Source organism: Ranitomeya imitator, chromosome 3, assembly GCF_032444005.1.
Source record: "Ranitomeya imitator isolate aRanImi1 chromosome 3, aRanImi1.pri, whole genome shotgun sequence".
NCBI lineage: Eukaryota > Metazoa > Chordata > Amphibia > Anura > Dendrobatidae > Ranitomeya > Ranitomeya imitator.
This window is the reverse complement of record NC_091284.1, coordinates 413,088,725-413,113,081: the sequence shown is the minus strand read 5'-3', so window position 1 is coordinate 413,113,081 and position 24,357 is coordinate 413,088,725. Positions and strand designations below refer to the sequence as shown.

The 24,357-nt window shown below is 46.1% G+C and overlaps 1 protein-coding gene across 1 annotated transcript in view; it reads right to left on the bottom strand.

Moving 5' to 3' along the window:
- Nucleotides 1-4,676, bottom strand: part of RCAN3 (RCAN family member 3) — a 41,660-nt gene extending 36,984 nt beyond the window's left edge. The window contains exon 1 of the mRNA XM_069757138.1: nt 4,586-4,676. The gene's annotated coding sequence lies outside the window, so the exon portion shown is untranslated. The remainder of the gene's footprint in view (nt 1-4,585) is intronic.
- Between the last annotated feature and the right edge of the window lie 19,681 nt (nt 4,677-24,357).

Here is a 24,357-nt window from a genome sequence, read left to right as displayed (position 1 = left end):
AGGCCTGTTTAGACAGGTAAGCATCTTTGCCTGTTTTTGGTGTTTTTTCTTGAATGTGTCCTTTTTTGGTGTTTTTCATGTTAGAGTAGGACTGGCAATACGTAAGGACCCTTGGCGTGGGTTGCCAGCTTCCATATTATGGCCCTAATATCAACTAAGACCTTACATATATTTATATGTTTTTTTGCACGTATATTTTTTGCAGGGTGCAGCTGGGCCCGAATTGTTCTGTACACTGTGGCCTCTGTTCACACAGGATGCATTTTAGCACTGGGCAGCCCGCCATATGGCGTCATTAATAGGCTGCAGCCAGACGCTTTGTATTCCTTGTGTGAACACGCCACATACAGAGTATTTTATCTTAGTGCATTGGTGTACCACACGGCCAAACCCTTATTGAAGGCTGGCTGTTTCATTAGGTATCGCACCTGTGCATTTGCTATTTTGTTTGGGTCCGCTGCACCCTGCTTGTGCATTTGTATTGAGGCCTGTTTAGACAGGTAAGCATCTTTGCCTGTTTTTGGGGTTTTTTCTTGAATGTGTCCTTTTTTGGTGTTTTTCATGACAGCTTTTATAGAATCAGAGAAAGGCAGAGATAGGTGGAAACCAAGCAGGTGGGAAGATGCACTTACACATTTGGCTGTACCAAGGGTGCACTGAGCTCCTGTACTTCGTTTCAACAGTCATTCTGTGCTGACAGACTACCTTTCAGCCTGCATAAAACTCCTCTCACTGGAACGAGCAAAGCTGTGAAGGGCAGACTGTTTACACTCCGAGATTATCGAGCGTTCCAAGAAATGCTTGTTCACGATAATCTTTCAGTGTAAATGAAGCTTAACGTTATCACTTTCCAATAAATAAAAGATTCCCACACACATTAGCTGTCAACGGAAGGATTATTCAACCAACAGCCATCCCTACCAGCTCCCTCCATTTAGTAACGCTGCTGCCAGTCTCCCCTGGCAATTGCTTATCTCCCAGAAAACAGAAGGATCAACAGATGGACAACATAACAGATACTTCTTCCCCCGGACACCATCCATAATGGAAGAGTTGTGAGGCCTCCGTAAGGGAAGAGTTGGGAGACCTCTATAAGGGAAGAGTTGTGAGACCTCCATAAGGGAAGAGTTGTGAGGCCTCCATAATGGAAGAGTTGTGAGGCCTCCATAATGGAAGAGTTGTGAGGCCTCCATAATGGAAGAGTTGTGAGGCCTCCATAATGGAAGAGTTGTGAGGCCTCCATAATGGAAGAGTTGGGAGACCTCCATAAGGGAAGAGTTGGGAGACCTCCATAAGGGAAGAGTTGGGAGGCCTCCATAAGGGAAGAGTTGGGAGGCCTCCATAAGGGAAGAGTTGGGAGACCTCCATAGCGGAAGAGTTGGGAGACCTCCATAAGGGAAGAGTTGGGAGACCTCCATAAGGGAAGAGTTAAGCGGCCTCCATAAGGGAAGAGTTGGGAGGCCTCCATAAATATTTGACTATGGGTCAATCCCACCAACTGTATCAGGCCTTTGAGGAGACACTCCCAACACACATGTAATGGAGTTGACCACCTTTTGAGGCAATTTTCTTTTACATAAATACATGTATTTTTGGCTAAAAATCATTTTTACGATTGGGTTTCATTACAGATTTTGCACAGTTTTGCTTTTATAGACACTTTCCCGCCAGCTTGTTTAAATGTTTGTCCACGCCACGATGCACTGAGAGGCAGTACTTGGTTGAGCAGTCATTCTGTGCTGACAGAGTCCCTTTAATATAGTCTGCGGCCATAAATCAGTGGAGCTCAGAAAAAGACAGATGAATGATAGTTACAGACTTTCCTTGAAGACTATCAGAATCCGCTCACTAAAAGAAGTCAGCGACTTTTGTCTCGTATTTATATACATATTCTTGTATACTATACTAGCTATTGAACCCGTTCTACGCCCGGGTGGCGGGCATTTATATTGGTATATGGTCTCCATCCTGGAATGTGCTGCTCCATCCTGCGTCCCCATCCTGTCATGCGCTGCTCCCATCCTGCGTCCCCATCCTGTCATGCGCTGCTCCCATCCTGCGTCCCCATCCTGTCATGCGCTGCTCCCATCCTGCGTCCCCATCCTGTCATGCGCTGCTCCCATCCTGCGTCCCCATGCTGTCATGCGCTGCTCCCATCCTGCGTCCCCATCCTGCGTTCCCATCCTGCGTTCCCATCCTGTTGTGCGCTGCCTCTGACCCGCTTGGCCCCGCTGCCTCTGACCCGCTCGGCCCCGCTGCCTCTGACCCGCTCGGCGCCGAGTGCTGGGGGGCCTGAGCAGGCGGGGACACCGGCGCGCTGTGGGGGTCAGATGCCGGTATCGCCGCCAGCTCAGGCCCCCCAGCACTTACTATATTCACCTGTCCTCCATTCCACCGCTGTGCGCCGCCATCTTTCCGGTCCTCTGGCTGTGACTGTTCAGTCAGAGGGCGGCGCCGGCGCGCATTAAGCGCGTCATCGCGCCCTTTGAACTGAAGGTCACAGGCTGAGGACCGGGAAGATGGCGGCGCGCAGCGGTGGAATGGGACAGGTGAATATAGCCGATACTCACCCTCCTGGCAGTCCCTGCTTCTCTGTTGGACATCGCGGTGTGCGTTCAGTGTTAACGCATACCGCGATCTCCCGGGAGCATCACTCTGTGAGGCCCAGACTGCGCCGGCGCTTGCACAGTCTATAAAGGCTTCGGACAGAGTGACGCTCCCAGCGTTATATTATAGATGTACATACAAATTTACACAGCACAAGGTATTACATACAAGTACACGATGCATTACACACGCACATGTAGTATTATAGATAAGTATATGGTATTTTATATACAACTACACAGTGTATTATAGACAAGTACACAATTCACTTTAGGCAAGCAGTGTATTACAGAAAAGTATGCGGTGTATAATATGCAAGTACATGGTATATAACTGACAAGAACACGGTTTATAACATACAAGCATTTGTTTTACAGACAAGTACAGGGTGTATTACTGATAAAAGCAGGATGTATTATATGCAAGCACATGCTGAACTACAAACAGGTACACGGTGTATTACTGACAAGTACAGGGTGCACTGCAGAGAAGTACAGAAGTAAACGGTGTATTACAGACATTAAGTACACAAAGTATTACTGACAAGTAAATGGTGAATCACTGACAAGTACGCGGTGTATTACTGACAAGCACGCGGTGTATTACTGACAAGTAAATGGTGAATCACTGACAAGTACGCGGTGTATTACTGACAAGCACGCGGTGTATTACTGACAAGTACGCGGTATATTACTGACAAGTACGCGGTGTATTACTGATAAGCACGCGGTGTATTACTGACAAGTACGCAGTGTATTACTGACAAGTACGCGGTGTATTACTGACAAGTACGCGGTATATTACTGACAAGTACGCGGTGTATTACTGATAAGCACGCGGTGTATTACTGATAAGCACGCGGTGTATTACTGACAAGCACGCGGTGTATTACTGACAAGTACGCGGTATATTACTGACAAGCACGCGGTGTATTACTGATAAGCACGCGGTGTATTACTGACAAGCACGCGGTGTATTACTGACAAGTACGCGGTATATTACTGACAAGTACGCGGTGTATTACTGACAAGTACGCGGTATATTACTGACAAGTACGCGGTGTATTACTGATAAGCACGCGGTGTATTACTGACAAGCACGCGGTGTATTACTGACAAGTACGCGGTGTATTACTGACAAGTACGCGGTGTATTACTGACAAGTACGCGGTATATTACTGACAAGTACGCGGTGTATTACTGACAAGTACGCGGTATATTACTGACAAGTACGCGGTGTATTACTGATAAGCACGCGGTGTATTACTGACAAGTACGCGGTGTATTACTGACAAGTACGCGGTATATTACTGACAAGTACGCGGTGTATTACTGACAAGCACGCGGTGTATTACTGACAAGTACGCGGTGTATTACTGACAAGTACGCGGTGTATTACTGACAAGTACGCGGTATATTACTGACAAGTACGCGGTGTATTACTGATAAGCACGCGGTGTATTACTGACAAGCACGCGGTGTATTACTGACAAGTACGCGGTGTATTACTGACAAGTACGCGGTATATTACTGACAAGTACGCGGTGTATTACTGACAAGTACGCGGTGTATTACTGACAAGCACGCGGTGTATTACTGACAAGTACGCGGTGTATTACTGACAAGTAGGTGTATTCTTTACTACCTGTTGCATTACTATCAGTATATGTGCAGCTCTTCTCTTCCATCTTTATAACATAGGATGTGTCGCATTCTCTGCATCTATAAATGCTGTGACAGTCTGTAATTCCACAGCATACATTTGTACGGGGATCGTGGTGAAGGACACTAGGAATACCCCGGGCAGACGGTCCAGACCCCAGGGCTCTATGCGGCAGCAGCCTCCCTCCCTACACTGAGCGCTATATGTAACAGTTGGTACATCAGGCCACAGTCTCCACAGCATATCGTGCGACATCACAGTGGAAACCACAGCAGTCACGACAATGACCTTGTCACCCGCCCCGTGCGATAGTTACCTGATAACCCAACACCTGCAGGCCCGCCCCGTGCACTTCATCCCCCAGCTGCGTCCTCTGGCTGCACACTGACAGCTGTCAAACGGCCGCACGATTGACAGGTCCAGTAACCAATGAAAACCAGTAGTGAACTCTCCGTAGCCAATCAGCGACGAAACGCCAATATCGCACGCCATTCAGTTTCATTTCAGGTGGATTTCTATTGGCGCTGTCTTATAGTGCTCGGGATTGGCTGGACCACTATCTATTGCCCGCAGATTGGCTGCCGGAAGTCTTCTCACCAGTGATTGGCGGAGACGTCGGTGTTGTCATTGTTCCGTGGTGTAGTTGTGCAGGACTTACTGGGGAGGTGGTGGGAGCAGTCAGCCTGACAGCGGGGACAGACTGGTGTCACTGCACTCACTCACTGCAGGGATCGAGGTGGTGGGAGTCGTTAGCCTGACAGCGGGGACAGACTGGTGTCAGTGCACTCACTCACTGCAGGGATCGAGGTGGTGGGAGTCGTCAGCCTGACAGCGGGGACAGACTGGTGTCAGTGCACTCACTCACTGCAGGGATCGAGGTGGTGGGAGTAGTCTGCCTGACAGCGGGGACAGACTGGTGTCACTGCACTCACTGCAGGGATCGAGGTGGTGGGAGTCGTCAGCCTGACAGCGGGGACAGACTGGTGTCACTGCACTCACTGCAGGGATCGAGGTGGTGGGAGTAGTCTGCCTGACAGCGGGGACAGACTGGTGTCACTGCACTCACTGCAGGGATCGAGGTGGTGGGAGTAGTCTGCCTGACAGCGGGGACAGACTGGTGTCACTGCGCTCACTCACTGCAGGGATCGAGGTGGTGGGAGTCGTCAGCCTGACAGCGGGGACAGACTGGTGTCAGTGCACTCACTCACTGCAGGGATCGAGGTGGTGGGAGTAGTCTGCCTGACAGCGGGGACAGACTGGTGTCAGTGCACTCACTCACTGCAGGGATCGGTGGCAGTACAGACATGGTGATATAATATGGACGATTATCAGGCGCGTCACAGTCTGTGCCAGGGAATGGGCATCAAATATGCATAGAAAAAAGCCTCAAAACGCCACTCATCAACATAGTCTTAGGGTATGTGCACACGATGCAGATTTAGTGCAGAACTGGTGCAGAACTGCACTGTGATTTACAGTACAATGTAAATCAATGTGAAAAAAAAAGCTGTGCACATGGTGCAGAAAAATCTGCGCAGAAACGCTGCAGATTTCAAAGAAGTGCATGTCACTTCTTTTGTGCAGTTCTGCAATGTTTCTGCACAGATTTTTCTGCACCATGTGCACAGCTTTTTTTTTCACATTGATTTACATTGTACTGCACAGAAACTGCATAGAAACTGCATATGCAGATTTAGTGCAGAAAATTCGGCACCACATTTCCTACGTGTGCACATAGCCTTAAAAGCAGCTTCAAAAATGATAAAACTGGCACAAAAGTAGGCATCAAAGGGGCAATGAAGAGTTATTGAAAGGGTTAAATGACTGGGTCACTGATCTCACACTGCAGACTCAGATAGTGATGCCACACGTCTAATTCAGGTCCCTCCAAGCGGGTCCTGGGCATCACAGCTGGCATTACATGACCTTGGGCCACTGACCTTACAGCACGAGACAGGAAGACCCACATGATAACCAGCGTTTGTAAGGTTAACGGAATGGTTACTGGTTACTGATCAAAATAGCTGGAATCAAAGTGAGCAAATTGCAAACTTGTACTCATTTGAATACGTTACTGGTTTGTATTAACAGTACAGGAGCTGTGTGGTCCTAAGCTTCAGGTCTGCAGCCGCTCTATGTGACTACAGACATACTGCTTACTGTGAGCATTCTCCAGTGCCAGCACCAATAGCGCCAGTCATGGGAACGCAAGAATCCCCTACACACAGAATACTGTTCTCATCACCCCTATATACTGTACACTTACCTCCCCTCCCCTAGACACTGACCTCACCATCCCTATATACTGTACACTTACCTCCCCTCCCCTAGACACTGACCTCACCACCCCTATATACTGTACACTTACCTCCCCTCCCCTAGACACTGACCTCACCACCCCTATATACTGTACACTTACCTCTCCTCCCCTAGACACTGACCTCACCACCCCTATATACTGTACACTTACCTCTCCTCCCCTAGACACTGACCTCACCACCCCTATATACTGTACACTTACCTCTCCTCCCCTAGACACTGACCTCACCACCCCTATACTGTACACTTACCTCCTCTCTCCTAGACACTGACCTCACCACCCCTATATACTGTACACTTACCTCTCCTCCCCTAGACACTGACCTCACCACCCCTATATACTGTACACTTACCTCTCCTCCCCTAGACACTGACCTCACCACCCCTATATACTGTACACTTACCTCTCCTCCCCTAGACACTGACCTCACCACCCCTATATACTGTACACTTACCTCTCCTCCCCTAGACACTGACCTCACCACCCCTATATACTGTACACTTACCTCCCCTCCCCTAGACACTGACCTCACCACCCCTATACACTGTACACTTACCTCTCCTCTCCTAGACACTGACCTCACCACCCCTATATACTGTACTTACCTCCCTTCCCCTAGACACTGACCTCACCACCCCTATATACTGTACACTTGCCTCCCCTCCCCTAGACACTGACCTCACCACCCCTATATACTGTACACTTGCCTCCCCTCCCCTAGACACTGACCTCACCACCCCTATATACTGTACACTTACCTCCCCTCCCCTAGACACTGACCTCACCACCCCTATATACTGTACACTTACCTCCCCTAGACACTGACCTCACCACCCCTATATACTGTACACTTACCTCTCCTCCCCTAGACACTGACCTCACCACCCCTATATACTGTACACTTACCTCCCCTCCCCTAGACACTGACCTCACCACCCCTATATACTGTACACTTACCTCTCCTCCCCTAGACACTGACCTCACCACCCCTATATACTGTACACTTACCTCCTCTCTCCTAGACACTGACCTCACCACCCCTATATACTGTACACTTACCTCCTCTCTCCTAGACACTGACCTCACCACCCCTATATACTGTACACTTACCTCACCACCCCTATATACTGTACACTTACCTCCTCTTTCCTAGACACTGACCTCACCACCCCTATATACTGTACACTTACCTCCTCTCTCCTAGACACTGACCTCACCACCCCTATATACTGTACACTGACCTCACCACCCCTATATACTGTACACTTACCTCTCCTCCCCTAGACACTGACCTCACCACCCCTATATACTGTACACTTACCTCTCCTCCCCTAGACACTGACCTCACCACCCCTATACTGTACACTTACCTCCTCTCTCCTAGACACTGACCTCACCACCCCTATATACTGTACACTTACCTCTCCTCCCCTAGACACTGACCTCACCACCCCTATATACTGTACACTTACCTCCCCTCCCCTAGACACTGACCTCACCACCCCTATATACTGTACACTTACCTCTCCTCTCCTAGACACTGACCTCACCACCCCTATATACTGTACTTACCTCCCTTCCCCTAGACACTGACCTCACCATCCCTATATACTGTACACTTGCCTCCCCTCCCCTAGACACTGACCTCACCACCCCTATATACTGTACACTTGCCTCCCCTCCCCTAGACACTGACCTCACCACCCCTATATACTGTACACTTACCTCCCCTCCCCTAGACACTGACCTCACCACCCCTATATACTGTACACTTACCTCCCCTAGACACTGACCTCACCACCCCTATATACTGTACACTTACCTCTCCTCCCCTAGACACTGACCTCACCACCCCTATATACTGTACACTTACCTCCCCTCCCCTAGACACTGACCTCACCACCCCTATATACTGTACACTTACCTCTCCTCCCCTAGACACTGACCTCACCACCCCTATATACTGTACACTTACCTCTCCTCCCCTAGACACTGACCTCACCACCCCTATATACTGTACACTTACCTCTCCTCCCCTAGACACTGACCTCACCACCCCTATATACTGTACACTTACCTCTCCTCCCCTAGACACTGACCTCACCACCCCTATACTGTACACTTACCTCCTCTCTCCTAGACACTGACCTCACCACCCCTATATACTGTACACTTACCTCTCCTCCCCTAGACACTGACCTCACCACCCCTATATACTGTACACTTACCTCCCCTCCCCTAGACACTGACCTCACCACCCCTATATACTGTACACTTACCTCTCCTCTCCTAGACACTGACCTCACCACCCCTATATACTGTACTTACCTCCCTTCCCCTAGACACTGACCTCACCATCCCTATATACTGTACACTTGCCTCCCCTCCCCTAGACACTGACCTCACCACCCCTATATACTGTACACTTGCCTCCCCTCCCCTAGACACTGACCTCACCACCCCTATATACTGTACACTTACCTCCCCTCCCCTAGACACTGACCTCACCACCCCTATATACTGTACACTTACCTCCCCTAGACACTGACCTCACCACCCCTATATACTGTACACTTACCTCTCCTCCCCTAGACACTGACCTCACCACCCCTATATACTGTACACTTACCTCCCCTCCCCTAGACACTGACCTCACCACCCCTATATACTGTACACTTACCTCTCCTCCCCTAGACACTGACCTCACCACCCCTATATACTGTACACTTACCTCCTCTCTCCTAGACACTGACCTCACCACCCCTATATACTGTACACTTACCTCCTCTCTCCTAGACACTGACCTCACCACCCCTATATACTGTACACTTACCTCACCACCCCTATATACTGTACACTTACCTCCTCTCTCCTAGACACTGACCTCACCACCCCTATATACTGTACACTTACCTCCTCTCTCCTAGACACTGACCTCACCACCCCTATATACTGTACACTGACCTCACCACCCCTATATACTGTACACTTACCTCTCCTCCCCTAGACACTGACCTCACCACCCCTATATACTGTACACTTACCTCTCCTCCCCTAGACACTGACCTCACCACCCCTATATACTGTACACTTACCTCTCCTCCCCTAGACACTGACCTCACCACCCCTATATACTGTACACTTACCTCTCCTCCCCTAGACACTGACCTCACCACCCCTATATACTGTACACTTACCTCTCCTCCCCTAGACACTGACCTCACCACCCCTATATACTGTACACTTACCTCTCCTCCCCTAGACACTGACCTCACCACCCCTATATACTGTACACTTACCTCTCCTCCCCTAGACACTGACCTCACCACCCCTATATACTGTACACTTACCTCTCCTCCCCTAGACACTGACCTCACCACCCCTATATACTGTACACTTACCTCTCCTACCCTAGACACTGACCTCACCACCCCTATATACTGTACACTTACCTCTCCTCCCCTAGACACTGACCTCACCACCCCTATATACTGTACACTTACCTCTCCTCCCCTAGACACTGACCTCACCACCCCTATATACTGTACACTTACCTCTCCTCCCCTAGACACTGACCTCACCACCCCTATATACTGTACACTTACCTCTCCTCCCCTAGACACTGACCTCACCACCCCTATATACTGTACACTTACCTCTCCTCCCCTAGACACTGACCTCACCACCCCTATATACTGTACACTTACCTCTCCTCCCCTAGACACTGACCTCACCACCCCTATATACTGTACACTTACCTCTCCTCACCTAGACACTGACCTCACCACCCCTATATACTGTACACTTACCTCCTCTCTCCTAGACACTGACCTCACCACCCCTATATACTGTACACTTACCTCTCCTCCCCTAGACACTGACCTCACCACCCCTATATACTGTACACTTACCTCTCCTCCCCTAGACACTGACCTCACCACCCCTATATACTGTACACTTACCTCCTCTCTCCTAGACACTGACCTCACCACCCCTATATACTGTACACTTACCTCTCCTCCCCTAGACACTGACCTCACCACCCCTATATACTGTACACTTACCTCCTCTCTCCTAGACACTGACCTCACCACCCCTATATACTGTACACTTACCTCTCCTCCCCTAGACACTGACCTCACCACCCCTATATACTGTACATTTGCCTCCCCTCCCCTATACACTGACCTCACCACCCCTATATACTGTACACTTACCTCACCACCCCTATATACTGTACACTTACCTCCTCTCTCCTAGACACTGACCTCACCACCCCTATATACTGTACACTTACCTCCTCTCTCCTAGACACTGACCTCACCACCCCTATATACTGTACACTGACCTCACCACCCCTATATACTGTACACTTACCTCTCCTCCCCTAGACACTGACCTCACCACCCCTATATACTGTACACTTACCTCTCCTCCCCTAGACACTGACCTCACCACCCCTATATATTGTACACTTACCTCTCCTCCCCTAGACACTGACCTCACCACCCCTATATACTGTACACTTACCTCTCCTCCCCTAGACACTGACCTCACCACCCCTATATACTGTACACTTACCTCTCCTCCCCTACACACTGACCTCACCACCCCTATATACTGTACACTTACCTCTCCTCCCCTAGACACTGACCTCACCACCCCTATATACTGTACACTTACCTCTCCTCCCCTAGACACTGACCTCACCACCCCTATATACTGTACACTTACCTCTCCTCCCCTAGACACTGACCTCACCACCCCTATATACTGTACACTTACCTCTCCTCCCCTAGACACTGACCTCACCACCCCTATATACTGTACACTTACCTCTCCTCCCCTAGACACTGACCTCACCACCCCTATATACTGTACACTTACCTCTCCTCCCCTAGACACTGACCTCACCACCCCTATATACTGTACACTTACCTCTCCTCCCCTAGACACTGACCTCACCACCCCTATATACTTTACACTTACCTCCCCTCCCCTAGACACTGACCTCACCACCCCTATATACTGTACACTTACCTCCTCTCTCCTAGACACTGACCTCACCACCCCTATATACTGTACACTTACCTCCTCTCTCCTAGACACTGACCTCACCACCCCTATATACTGTACACTTACCTCTCCTCCCCTAGACACTGACCTCACCACCCCTATATACTGTACATTTACCTCTCCTCCCCTAGACACTGACCTCACCACCCCTATATACTGTACACTTGCCTCCCCTCCCCTAGACCCTGACCTCACCACCCCTATATACTGTACACTTACCTCCCCTCCCCTAGACACTGACCTCACCACCCCTATATACTGTACACTTACCTCCCCTAGACACTGACCTCACCACCCGTATATACTGTACACTTACCTCCCCTCCCCTAGACACTGACCTCACCACCCCTATATACTGTACACTTACCTCTCCTCCCCTAGACACTGACCTCACCATCCCTATATACTGTACACTTACCTCTCTTCCCCTAGACACTGACCTCACCACCCCTATATACTGTACACTTACCTCTCCTCCCCTAGACACTGACCTCACCACCCCTATATACTGTACACTTACCTCTCCTCCCCTAGACACTGACCTCACCACCCCTATACTGTACACTTACCTCCTCTCTCCTAGACACTGACCTCACCACCCCTATATACTGTACACTTACCTCCCCTCCCCTAGACACTGACCTCACCACCCCTATATACTGTACACTTACCTCCTCTCTCCTAGACACTGACCTCACCACCCCTATATACTGTACACTTACCTCCTCTCTCCTAGACACTGACCTCACCACCACTATATACTGTACACTTACCTCTCCTCCCCTAGACACTGACCTCACCACCCCTATATACTGTACATTTACCTCTCCTCCCCTAGACACTGACCTCACCACCCCTATATACTGTACACTTACCTCTCCTCCCCTAGACACTGACCTCACCACCCCTATATACTGTACACTTACCTCCCCTCGACACTGACCTCACCACCCCTATATACTGTACACTTACCTCTCCTCCCCTAGACACTGACCTCACCACCCCTATATATTGTACACTTACCTCTCCTCCCCTAGACACTGACCTCACCACCCCTATATACTGTACACTTACCTCTCCTCCCCTAGACACTGACCTCACCACCCCTATATACTGTACACTTACCTCCCCTCGACACTGACCTCACCACCCCTATATACTGTACACTTACCTCTCCTCCCCTAGACACTGACCTCACCACCCCTATATATTGTACACTTACCTCTCCTCCCCTAGACACTGACCTCACCACCCCTATATACTGTACTTACCTCTCCTCCCCTAGACACTTACCTCCCCTCCGCTATATACTGTACACTTTCCTCCCCTCCCCTAGACACTGACCTCACCACCCCTACATGCTGTACACTTACCTCTCCTCCCCTAGACACTTACCTCCCCTCCGCTATATACTGTACACTTTCCTCCACTCCCATACACACTGAGCACCGACCTCACCTGGTCTACATACTGTACATTTACCTCACCACCCCTATTTACTATACACTTATGGCGCAAGCATCATGGGACACACATGACACAAGTCTGGAATGGTGGCATGAAAAAAGGTGAAGAAGCCTCAACTTTAATATTGTCAGAAGAAGCATCGGTTCGAGTTTGCAAATATGTACGAAAAGAGGACATTTAAAGATTTGAAACCGGTGATTTGGAGCGATGACATGAAAGTCAATAGACTAGACTCTGATAGTTGCAAATGGATCTGAAAAAAACAAGGGAAAAAGTGGCTAACAGATTGAGAAATTGAAGGAAATGTCAGGTTCGGTGGAGGAAGCCTGATGATATGGGGTTGTTTCACAGCGAAAAACATTGTTTAATTGACCAGCATCAATGGTGGTCTCCATGCTGAGCTATATGTGAGCAACCTACAAGATGAGTTACTTCGTACACTCAAGTAATATGGATATGAAAAGGACGACAGTGTTCCAACAGAACAACAACACGAATCATACATTGAGATTGGCGAAGAAAGGGTTCAATGACTATGAAGTAGAGGTGCTGGAATGGCGTCCACAGTCCCCAGACCACAACCCAATCAACACTTGTGGGTAGAATTGAAAAAAAACTGTACACATATCTGAGTCGAACATTATGCACCAACTTTGGGAACGTGTAGAAGAGACCCGAGATCAAATTTCAGTCGACACATGTTTGAATCTGATCGAGAGCATGCCCAGAAGGATCCAAGCATTGTTGAAAGCCAAAGATAGGTTTACGAAATACTAACAAAATAATACAAATTAAAATTTAGATCCTTAGGAGCAAACCAGTAACAATGCAGTGACATGACAAGAATCTGCATAACAAATCATAATGCTAAGTAGTTTCAAGTCAAATTTAAGTATGAGATCTCCAAGATGATTGTCTACAAAATGATGGCAGTCTCAAGTTCAAAGCATAAGTGGATGGTTGGATATGGAACCTGAAAGTCAAAAGTTCAAACATTGTTACCCTTTTGCTCTTCATTGAAACCTTCCTGCCCCCACATATTATACAATTTCCTCACCTACTCTACACACTGTATTGTAGCAAAATATGTATAGGTATATACTGTATGTGTGACTAGCAGTAATTTAACATCTGTCCTGAGACTACAGGTCTCACAGGGGTCACAGCATATGTTATCCTGAGAAAGTCTACTGTCTCCAATCTCACCAGGGGGCCACGCTAAGAACCAAGAAGGGGAAGCATTTTATACCTTCTGTCTCTTTTGAAGAGAGATGTCATTTACAGCCTGACACTATCTGTGAGAAACTTACATGAGAATTTAAGAGGAAATAATATATTCATTGGTGGAGTGTTCACGGTCCAATCACAAACTAGCAATTATAAATATTAACCTGAGAGGCTGGTCTAGAAATTTGACCTCCAGGGTGACTCCATAAATTAGGCCTGTATACAAAGAATCGTGTTCACAGATTGAGGGGCAGCCAGGCTGATGTGTTCCAGTCCATATTCGTCCCTCCCCCCTCAGGGAGCACTAAGCAGACTACAAAGTTAGATATTTCTGTAAGTTTTCTCCTGCTTATTTTTATAACTGTTTTGCATATTTGTATGTCTTTTTATTACCATACTAGCTGAAGAGCCCGGCGTTGCCTGGGCATAGTAATTATCTGTGGTTAGTTATAGCACGTCACTTCTCTTATTTTCCCATCACGCCTCTCATTTTCCCAATCACATCTTTAATTTTCCCCCTCACATCTCTCATTTTCTCCCTCACACCTCTCATTTTCTCCCTCACTCCTCTCATTCCCGCCTAACACTTGTCATTTCGACCTCACATCTGTCATTTTCCGATCACTACACTATTTTCCCTCACTCCTCTCATTTTGCATTCACACCTTTTCATTTTCACCTCACACCTCTAATTTTCACCTCAGTATATACATGTTTGTCATCTCCCTTATATATAGTATACACCTGTATGTCATCTCCTGTATATAGTATATACCTGTATGTCATCTCCCCTGTATATAGTATATACCTGCTGTGTGTCATCTCCCCTGTATATAGTATATACCTGTATGTCATCTCCTCCTATATATAGTATATACCTGTATGTCATCTCCTCCTATATATAGTATATACCTGTATGTCATCTTCTCCTATATATAGTATATACCTGTATGTCATCTCCTTCTATATATAGTATATACCTGTATGTCATCTCCCCTGTATATAGTATATATCTGTGTGTCATCTCCTCCTGTATATAGTATATACCTGTGTGTCATCTCCCCTGTATATAGTATATATCTGTGTGTCATCTCCTCCTGTATATAGTATATACCTGTATGTCATCTTCTATATATAGCATATACCTGTATGTCATCTCCTCCTGTATATAGTATATACCTGTAGGTAATCTGCTCCTGTATATATTATATACCTGTGTGTCTTCTCCTCCTGTATATACCTGTATGTCATCTCCTCCTGTATATAGTATGTACCTGTATGTCATCTCCTCCTTTATATAGTATATACCTGTGTGTCATCTCTCCTGTATATAGTATATATCTGTGTGTCATCTCCCCTGTATATAGTATATACCTGTGTGATCTCCTGTATTAGACCTCGTTAACACGTTATTTGCTCAGTATTTTTACCTCAGTATTTGTAAGCTAAATTGGCAGCCTGATAAATCCCCAGCCAACAGGAAGCCCTCCCCCTGGCAGTATATATTAGCTCACACATACACATAATAGACAGGTCATGTGACTGACAGCTGCCGTATTTCCTATATGGTACATTTGTTGCTCTTGTAGTTTGTCTGCTTATTAATCAGATTTTTATTTTTGAAGGCTAATACCAGACTTGTGTGTGTTTTAGTGCGAGTTTCGTTTGTCAAGTTGTGTGTGTGGAGTTGTGTGTGGCGATATGCATGTAGCGACTTTTGTGAGATGAGTTTTGTGTGGCAACATGCGTGTAGCAACTTTTTGTGTGTCGAGTTGCATGTGACAGGTTAGTGTAGCAAGTTGTGTGCAGCAAGTTTTGCGCATGGCGAGTTTTGCGCGTGGTGAGTTTTATGTCTGGTGCCTTTTGAGTATGTGCAAGTTTTGTGTGAGGCAACTTTAGCATGTGTTGCAAATTTTGTGCATGTGGCAATTTTTCCGCATGTGCAAGTTTTGCGTGTGGCGAGTTTTCCATGTGAGTTTTGCACTTGTGGCGAGTTTTGCGTGAGCCTATTTTTTGCATGTGGTGAGTTTTGCGCGTGGTGAGTTTTGAGCGGCGACTTTTGTGTTTCGACTTTTATGTGGCGAGGTTGGTGTATGTGTGGTGAAATGTGTGCTGAGGGTGGTATATGTGTTCAAGCACGTGGTAGTGTGTGGCGCATTTTGTGTGTGTGTTCATATCCCCGTGTGTGGTGAATATCCCATGTCAGGGTCCCACCTTAGCAACTGTACGGTATATACTCTTTGGCGCCATCGCTCTCACTCTTTAAGTCCCCCTTGTTCACATCTGGCAGCTGTCAATTTGCCTCCTACACTTTTCCTTTCACTTTTCCCCATTATGTAGATAGGGGAAAAATGGTTTGGTGAATTGGAAAGCGCGGGGTTAAAATTTCACCTCACAACGTAGCCTATGACGCTCGCAGGGTCCAGACGTGTGACTGTGCAAAATTTTGTTGCTGTAGCTGCGACGCTTCCAACACTTTTCCTTTCACTTTTTTCCCCATTATGTAGATAGGGGCAAAATTGTTTGGTGAATTGGAACGCGCGGGGTTAAAATTTTGCCTCACAACATAGCCTATGACGCTCCCGGGGTCCAGACGTGTGACTGTGCAAAATTTTGTGGCTGTAGCTGCGACGGTGCAGATGCCAATCCCGGACATACACACACACACACACATTCAGCTTTATATAGTAGATTTTTGTACCCTTTTTATTGTAAGCACTGTACCTTTTTGTATTAAAGCACAAAACTTTAACAAGTTGAACCTTGCATGTTCTAAAGAATCCATATCCTTAAACGGTGTGATCCTTATGATTGGCAGACAGTAGTAGTAGTATTTCCGGGACTCATCGCTCGTGTGTTCGGTGAGTGGTGGCAGCGTGTATGAGTGGGGCGTGTGGCCTGGGTCGGTGTGTGATTTATGCTCCCATTACAGCATAGGACAGAGGTTGAATGCTGGACTGAGTGAGATGATAGATTAACCCTTGCAGGCGCAACCCCAAGTCGCGTGCTGAGAAGTGGGTATGTGACAAATTACATTTACTTCATCTCCCCTATATACTAAACACCTTTCCTCCCCTACACACTGAACACCGACCTCATTTCCCCTATATACTATACACTTACCTCTCTTCCCCTATGCACTGGACACTGACCTCATCATTCCTATATACTTACCTCCCTTCCCCTACAAACTGAACACTGACCTCAAAACCCCTATATAGTAAACACTTATCCCCCCTACGTACTATATACAGTGGGGCAAAAAAGTATTTAGTCAGTCAGCAATAGTGCAAGTTCCACCACTTAAAAAGATGAGAGGCGTCTGTAATTTACATTATAGGTAGACCTCAACTATGGGAGACAAACTGAGAAAAAAAATCCAGAAAATCACATTGTCTGTTTTTTTTAACATTTTATTTGCATATTGTGGTGGAAAATAAGTATTTGGTCAGAAACAAACAATCAAGATTTCTGGCTCTCACAGACCTGTAACTTCTTCTTTAAGAGTCTCATCTTTCCTCCACTCATTACCTGTAGTAATGTAACCTGTTTAAACTTGTTATCAGTATAAAAAAACACCTGTGCACACCCTCAAACAGTCTGACTCCAAACTCCACTATGGTGAAGACCAAAGAGCTGTCAAAGGATAACAGTGGGAGCAATAATTAGAAAATGGAAGACATACAAGACCACTGATAATCTCCCTCGATCTGGGGCTCCACGCAAAATCCCACCCCGTGGGGTCAGAATGATCACAAGAACGGTGAGCAAAAATCCCAGAACCACGCGGGGGGACCTAGTGAATGAACTGCAGAGAGCTGGGACCAATGTAACAAGGCCTACCATAAGTAACACACTACGCCACCATGGACTCAGATCCTGCAGTGCCAGACGTGTCCCACTGCTTAAGCCAGTACATGTCCGGGCCCGTCTGAAGTTTGCTAGATAGCATTTGGATGATCCAGAGGAGTTTTGGGAGAATGTCCTATGGTCTGATGAAACCAAACTGGAACGGTTTGGTAGAAACACAACTTGTCGTGTTTGGAGGAAAAAGAATACTGAGTTGCATCCATCAAACGCCATACCTACTGTAAAGCATGGTGGTGGAAACATCATGCTTTGGGGCTGTTTCTCTGCAAAGGGGCCAGGACGACTGATCCGGGTACATGAAAGAATGAATGGGGCCATGTATCGTGAGATTTTGAGTGCAAACCTCCTTCCATCAGCAAGGGCATTGAAGATCAAATGTGGCTGGGTCTTTCAACATGACAATGATCCAAAGCACACCGCCAGGGCAACGAAGGAGTGGCTTCGTAAGAAGCATTTCAAGGTCCTGGAGTGGCCTAGCCAGTCTCCAGATCTCAACCCTATAGAAAACCTTTGGAGGGAGTTGAAAGTCCGTGTTGCCAAGCGAAAAGCCAAAAACATCACTGCTCTAGAGGAGATCTGCATGGAGGAATGGGCCAACATGCCAACAACAGTGTGTGGCAACCTTGTGAAGACTTACAGAAAACGTTTTTGACCTCTGTCATTGCCAACAAAGGATATATTACAAAGTATTGAGATGAAATTTTGTTTCTGACCAAATACTTATTTTCCACCATAATATGCAAATAAAATGTTAAAAAAACAGACAATGTGATTTTCTGGATTTTTTTTTCTCAGTTTGTCTCCCATAGTTGAGGTCTACCTATGATGTAAATTACAGACGCCTCTCATCTTTTTAAGTGGTGGAACTTGCACTATTGCTGACTGACTAAATACTTTTTTGCCCCACTGTACTTAGCTCCCTGCTCCCACATATTATAAACTTTCGTCACATAGTCTACATACTGAAAATTCACATCACCACCCCTACATACTCTACACTTACCTCCCTCCCCTACACATTGAACACTGACCTCACCATCCTTACATACTATATACTAAACACTTATCCTCCACCCTACGTACTATATATACTTAGCTCCCTGCTCCCACATATTATATGAAAATTTACATCACCACTCCTACATACTATACACTTACCTCCCTCCTCTACACATTGGACACTGACCTCAGCACCCCTATATACTATACACTGACCTCACCAGCCCCCATATACAATGACTTCATCACCCTTACATACTACACACTGACCTTACCACCCTTATATACTACTAGATGGTGGTCCGATTCTAACGCATCGGGTATTCTAGAATATGCATGTCCACGTAGTATATTGCACAGCCACGTAGTATATTGCCCAGCCACGTAGTATATTGCCCAGTCACGTAGTATATTGCCCAGTCACGTAGTATATTGCCCAGCTACGTAGTATATTGCCCAGCCACGTAGTATATTGCCCAGCCACGTAGTATATTGCCCAGCTACATAGTATATTGCCCAGCAACGTAGTATATAGCACAGAGCCATGTAGTATACAGCACAGACACTTAGTATATTGCCTAGTCACGTAGTATATTGCCCAGCCACTTAGTATATTGCCCAGTCACATAGTATATTGCCCAGCCACGTAGTATATGGCCCAGACAAGTAGTATATTGCCCAGCAATGTAGTATATTGCACAGTGACGTAGTATACAGCACAGAGCCACGTAGTATATTACCCAGTCACGTAGTATATTGCCCAGCCACGTAGTATATTGCCCAGTCACGTAGTATATTGCCCAGCTACGTAGTATATTGCCCAGCCACGTAGTATATTGCCCAGTCACGTAGTATATTGCCCAGCCACGTAGTATATGGCTCAGACATGTAGTATATTGCCCAGCAATGTAGTATATTGCACAGCGACGTAGTATACAGCACAGAGCCACGTAGTATATTACCCAGTCACGTAGTATATTGCCCAGCCACGTAGTATATTGCCCAGCCACGTAGTATATTGCCCAGCCACGTAGTATACTGCCCAGTCACGTAGTATACTGCCCAGTCACGTAGTATACTGCCCAGTCACGTAGTATATTGCCCAGTCACGTAGTATATTGCCCAGCTACGTAGTATATTGCCCAGCCACGTAGTATATTGCCCAGCCACGTAGTATATTGCCCAGCTACATAGTATATTGCCCAGCAACGTAGTATATAGCACAGAGCCATGTAGTATACAGCACAGACACTTAGTATATTGCCTAGTCACGTAGTATATTGCCCAGCCACTTAGTATATTGCCCAGTCACATAGTATATTGCCCAGCCACGTAGTATATGGCCCAGACAAGTAGTATATTGCCCAGCAATGTAGTATATTGCACAGTGACGTAGTATACAGCACAGAGCCACGTAGTATATTACCCAGTCACGTAGTATATTGCCCAGCCACGTAGTATATTGCCCAGTCACGTAGTATATTGCCCAGCTACGTAGTATATTGCCCAGCCACGTAGTATATTGCCCAGTCACGTAGTATATTGCCCAGCCACGTAGTATATGGCTCAGACATGTAGTATATTGCCCAGCAATGTAGTATATTGCACAGCGACGTAGTATACAGCACAGAGCCACGTAGTATATTACCCAGTCACGTAGTATATTGCCCAGCCACGTAGTATATTGCCCAGCCACGTAGTATATTGCCCAGCCACGTAGTATACTGCCCAGTCACGTAGTATACTGCCCAGTCACGTAGTATACTGCCCAGTCACGTAGTATATTGCCCAGCCACGTAGTATATTGCCCAGCCACGTAGTATATTGCCCAGCCACGTAGTATATTGCCCAGACATGTATGTAACAGGTTAAAAAAAGAGTTAAAATAAAAAATAATCATATACTCACATTCCGAGGGAGCCCTTGTAGTCCTGTGGCCTGTGTGCGGTGCACGCGGCAGCTTCCGGTCCCAGGGTTGGATGACCGTGACGTCATGGAAGGTCCTTCTCGCATACCATCCTTGGCCCCGGAACCTGCCGCTTGCACTGCCGAGGACAGGACGCGACGGCGGAGGGTGAGAATAACTTTTTTTTTAATTATTATTATTATTTGTAACATTAGATCTTTTTACTATTGATGCCGCATACGCATCATCAATAGTAAAATGTTGGTCAAACAGGGTTAATAGCTGCGTTAATGGAGTGCGTTACACCGCGGTCCATTAAAGCTGGCATTAACCCTGTGTGAGGGCTGACTGGAGGGGAGTACAAAGCGGGCACTGACTGTGGGGAGGAAGGAGCGGCAATTTTTCCGCCGGACTGTGCCGGTCACTGATTGGTTGTGGCTGTTTTGCCGCGACCAATCAGCGACTTGGATTTCCATGACAGGCAGAGGCCGCGACCAATGAATATCCGTGACAGAAAGACAGACAGACAGGCAGACGGAAGTGACCCTGAAACAATTATATAGTAGATACACTTACCTACTCATCCCTATATTCTATACACTTACCTCCATTCTCCTACATACTTTACACTTACCTCACCACTCCTATATACTATGCATTTACCTCCCCGCCCCCACATAATATACACTGACCAACCCACCCCCACATATAATACACTGACCTCCCCTGCCCCGTTAAAGATGACGCATTTCCTTTGTATTTTAGGCCATAAAATATATATTGTTTCATCTTTTACATTCTAAAACTTAAGAAAAGGAAAATGGGCTGATGCAAATGTTTGAGCACTATGCATGTTTAGTACCTAGTAGCATCCCCTTTTGCAAGTACCACAGCTTGTAAACGCTTTTTGTAGCCAGCAGAGTCTTTCCATTTTTGTTTGAGGGATTTTCATCCATTATTCCTTGGAAAATTCTTCCAGTTCTGTGAGATTCCTGGGTCATCTTGCATGCACTGCTATTTTTAGGTCTAGCCACAGATTTTCAATGATGTTCAGATCAGGGGACTGTGAGGGCCATCGTAAAACCTTCAAATTGTGCCTTTTGATGTAGTCTATTGGGGATTTTGACTTGTTTTATGGTGAGGACACTTCTGATGACTCTTCCATAAAGGCCATATTTCTGCAGGTATCTCTGAACAGTAGAATAATGTACCACAACTCTAGTCTGCTAAATCTTTCTGAAGGTCTTTTGCAGTCAAGCAGGGGTTCTGATTTGCCTCTCTAGCAATCCTACGATTAGCTCTTACTGAAATTTAGCTTGGTCTTCCAAACCTCATTTTGACAGCCACTGTTCCTGTTAACTGTTATTTCTTAATTACATTTCGAACTTAAAAAAGGTCAACTTGAAAAAGCTTTGCTATCTTCTTATAGCCTTCTCCTGCTTTATGAGCCTCCACCATTTTTATTTTCAGACTGCTACCCATCGCTGTTGTTTTTTGTCACAAGGTTAGAGGAGGCTGGGTTTTTCTAAAGCTGTGAAATTTGTATAATCTGGCCTTTCCTAACGATGATAGTGAACAAGCCATAGCCAAATAGGCTAATTAAGGTCTGGAACTTGGTCAAAGTTATCAGAGCACAGAAATCTCCAAGGGTGCCTAAACATTTGCATCGGCCCATTTTCCTTTTTGTACTTTTCAAAATGTAAACAAATACCACTTTTTTTTTGCCTAAAATACAAAGTGTTTCATCTTTAACCTTAGCCCTTTTAGAGATCATTTCAACTTGCTTACCTGTTCCCCTATAACAGTAATTTTTTCCAGGGCTGCCCAAACGTTTACATGCCACTGTATACCAAGCTCACCGATCTTAGTATACACTAACCTCCCCGCCTCCACATATTAAACCACATATTATACAGTGGGTACGGAAAGTATTCAAAAAAGTTCATTTTTTTCATATTAATGTACACTTTGCACCCCATCTTGCCTGAAAACCAGAAATGTAATTTTTGCAAATTTATTAAAAAAGAAAAACTGAAATATCACATGGTCATAAGTACATGAATACTTTCTGTACCCACTGTATGTAGGGATTTGGAGTGGGTAAGCCAAACCTCAGACTCCCTCATACATGCTTCACTACTGAGCATGTACATAAAGTGCAGCACAGATTCATTTCAACTAAAAGCTGAAACCCTTAGATCAGGAACAAAATAGACATTTATAGGACATTTCAGAACTTTCCCAAATACCTATGAAAAAAATTTACAGCTCATCTTCCACTGAACTACTGTACCCAATATATTATATACAGGTGATTCTCACAAAATTAGAATATCATCAAAAAGTTAATTTATTTCAATTCTTCAATATAAAAAGTGAAACTCATTAGTGACCTGTTTCAAGTGTTTATTTCTGTTAATGTTGATGATTATGGCTTACAGTCAATGAAAACCCAAAAGTCATCATCTCAGTACATTAGAATAATTAACAAAAAACACCTGCAAAGGCTTCCAAAGTGTTTTAAAAGGTCCATTAGTCTGTTTCAGTAGGCTCCACAATCATGGGGAAGACTGCTGACTTGACAGATGTCCAGAAGGCAGTCATTGCCACACTCCACAAGGAGGGTAAGCCACAAAAGGTTATTGTTAAAAAAAAAGCTGGCTGTTCACAGAGTGCTGTATGCAAGCATATTAATGGGAAGTTGAGTGGAAAAAAATGTGGTAGAAAAAGGAGCACAAGCAACCGGGATAACTGAAAGGATTGTTAAGAAAAGGCCATTCAAAAATTTGGGGGAGATTCACAAGGAGTGGACTGCTGCTGGAGTCATTGCTGTAAAAGCCACCACACACAGAGGTATCCAGGACATGGGCTACAAGTGTCACATTCCTTGTGTAAAGCCACTCATGACCAATAGACAATGCCAGAAGCGTCTTACCTGGGCCAAGGAGAAAAAGAATTGAACTGTTTGTTGCTCAGTGGACCAAGGTTTTCTTTTCAGATTAAAGTAAATTTTGCATTTCATTTGGAAATCAAGGTCCCAGAGTCTGGAGGAAGAGTGGAGAGGCCACAATCCAAGCTGCTTGAGGTCTAGTGTGAAGTATCCACAATCAGTGATGGTTTGGGGAGCCATGTCATCTGCTGGTGTAAATCCACTGTGTTTTATCAAGACCAAAGTCAGTGCAGCCGTCTACCAGGAAATTTTAGAGCACTTCATGCTTCTCTC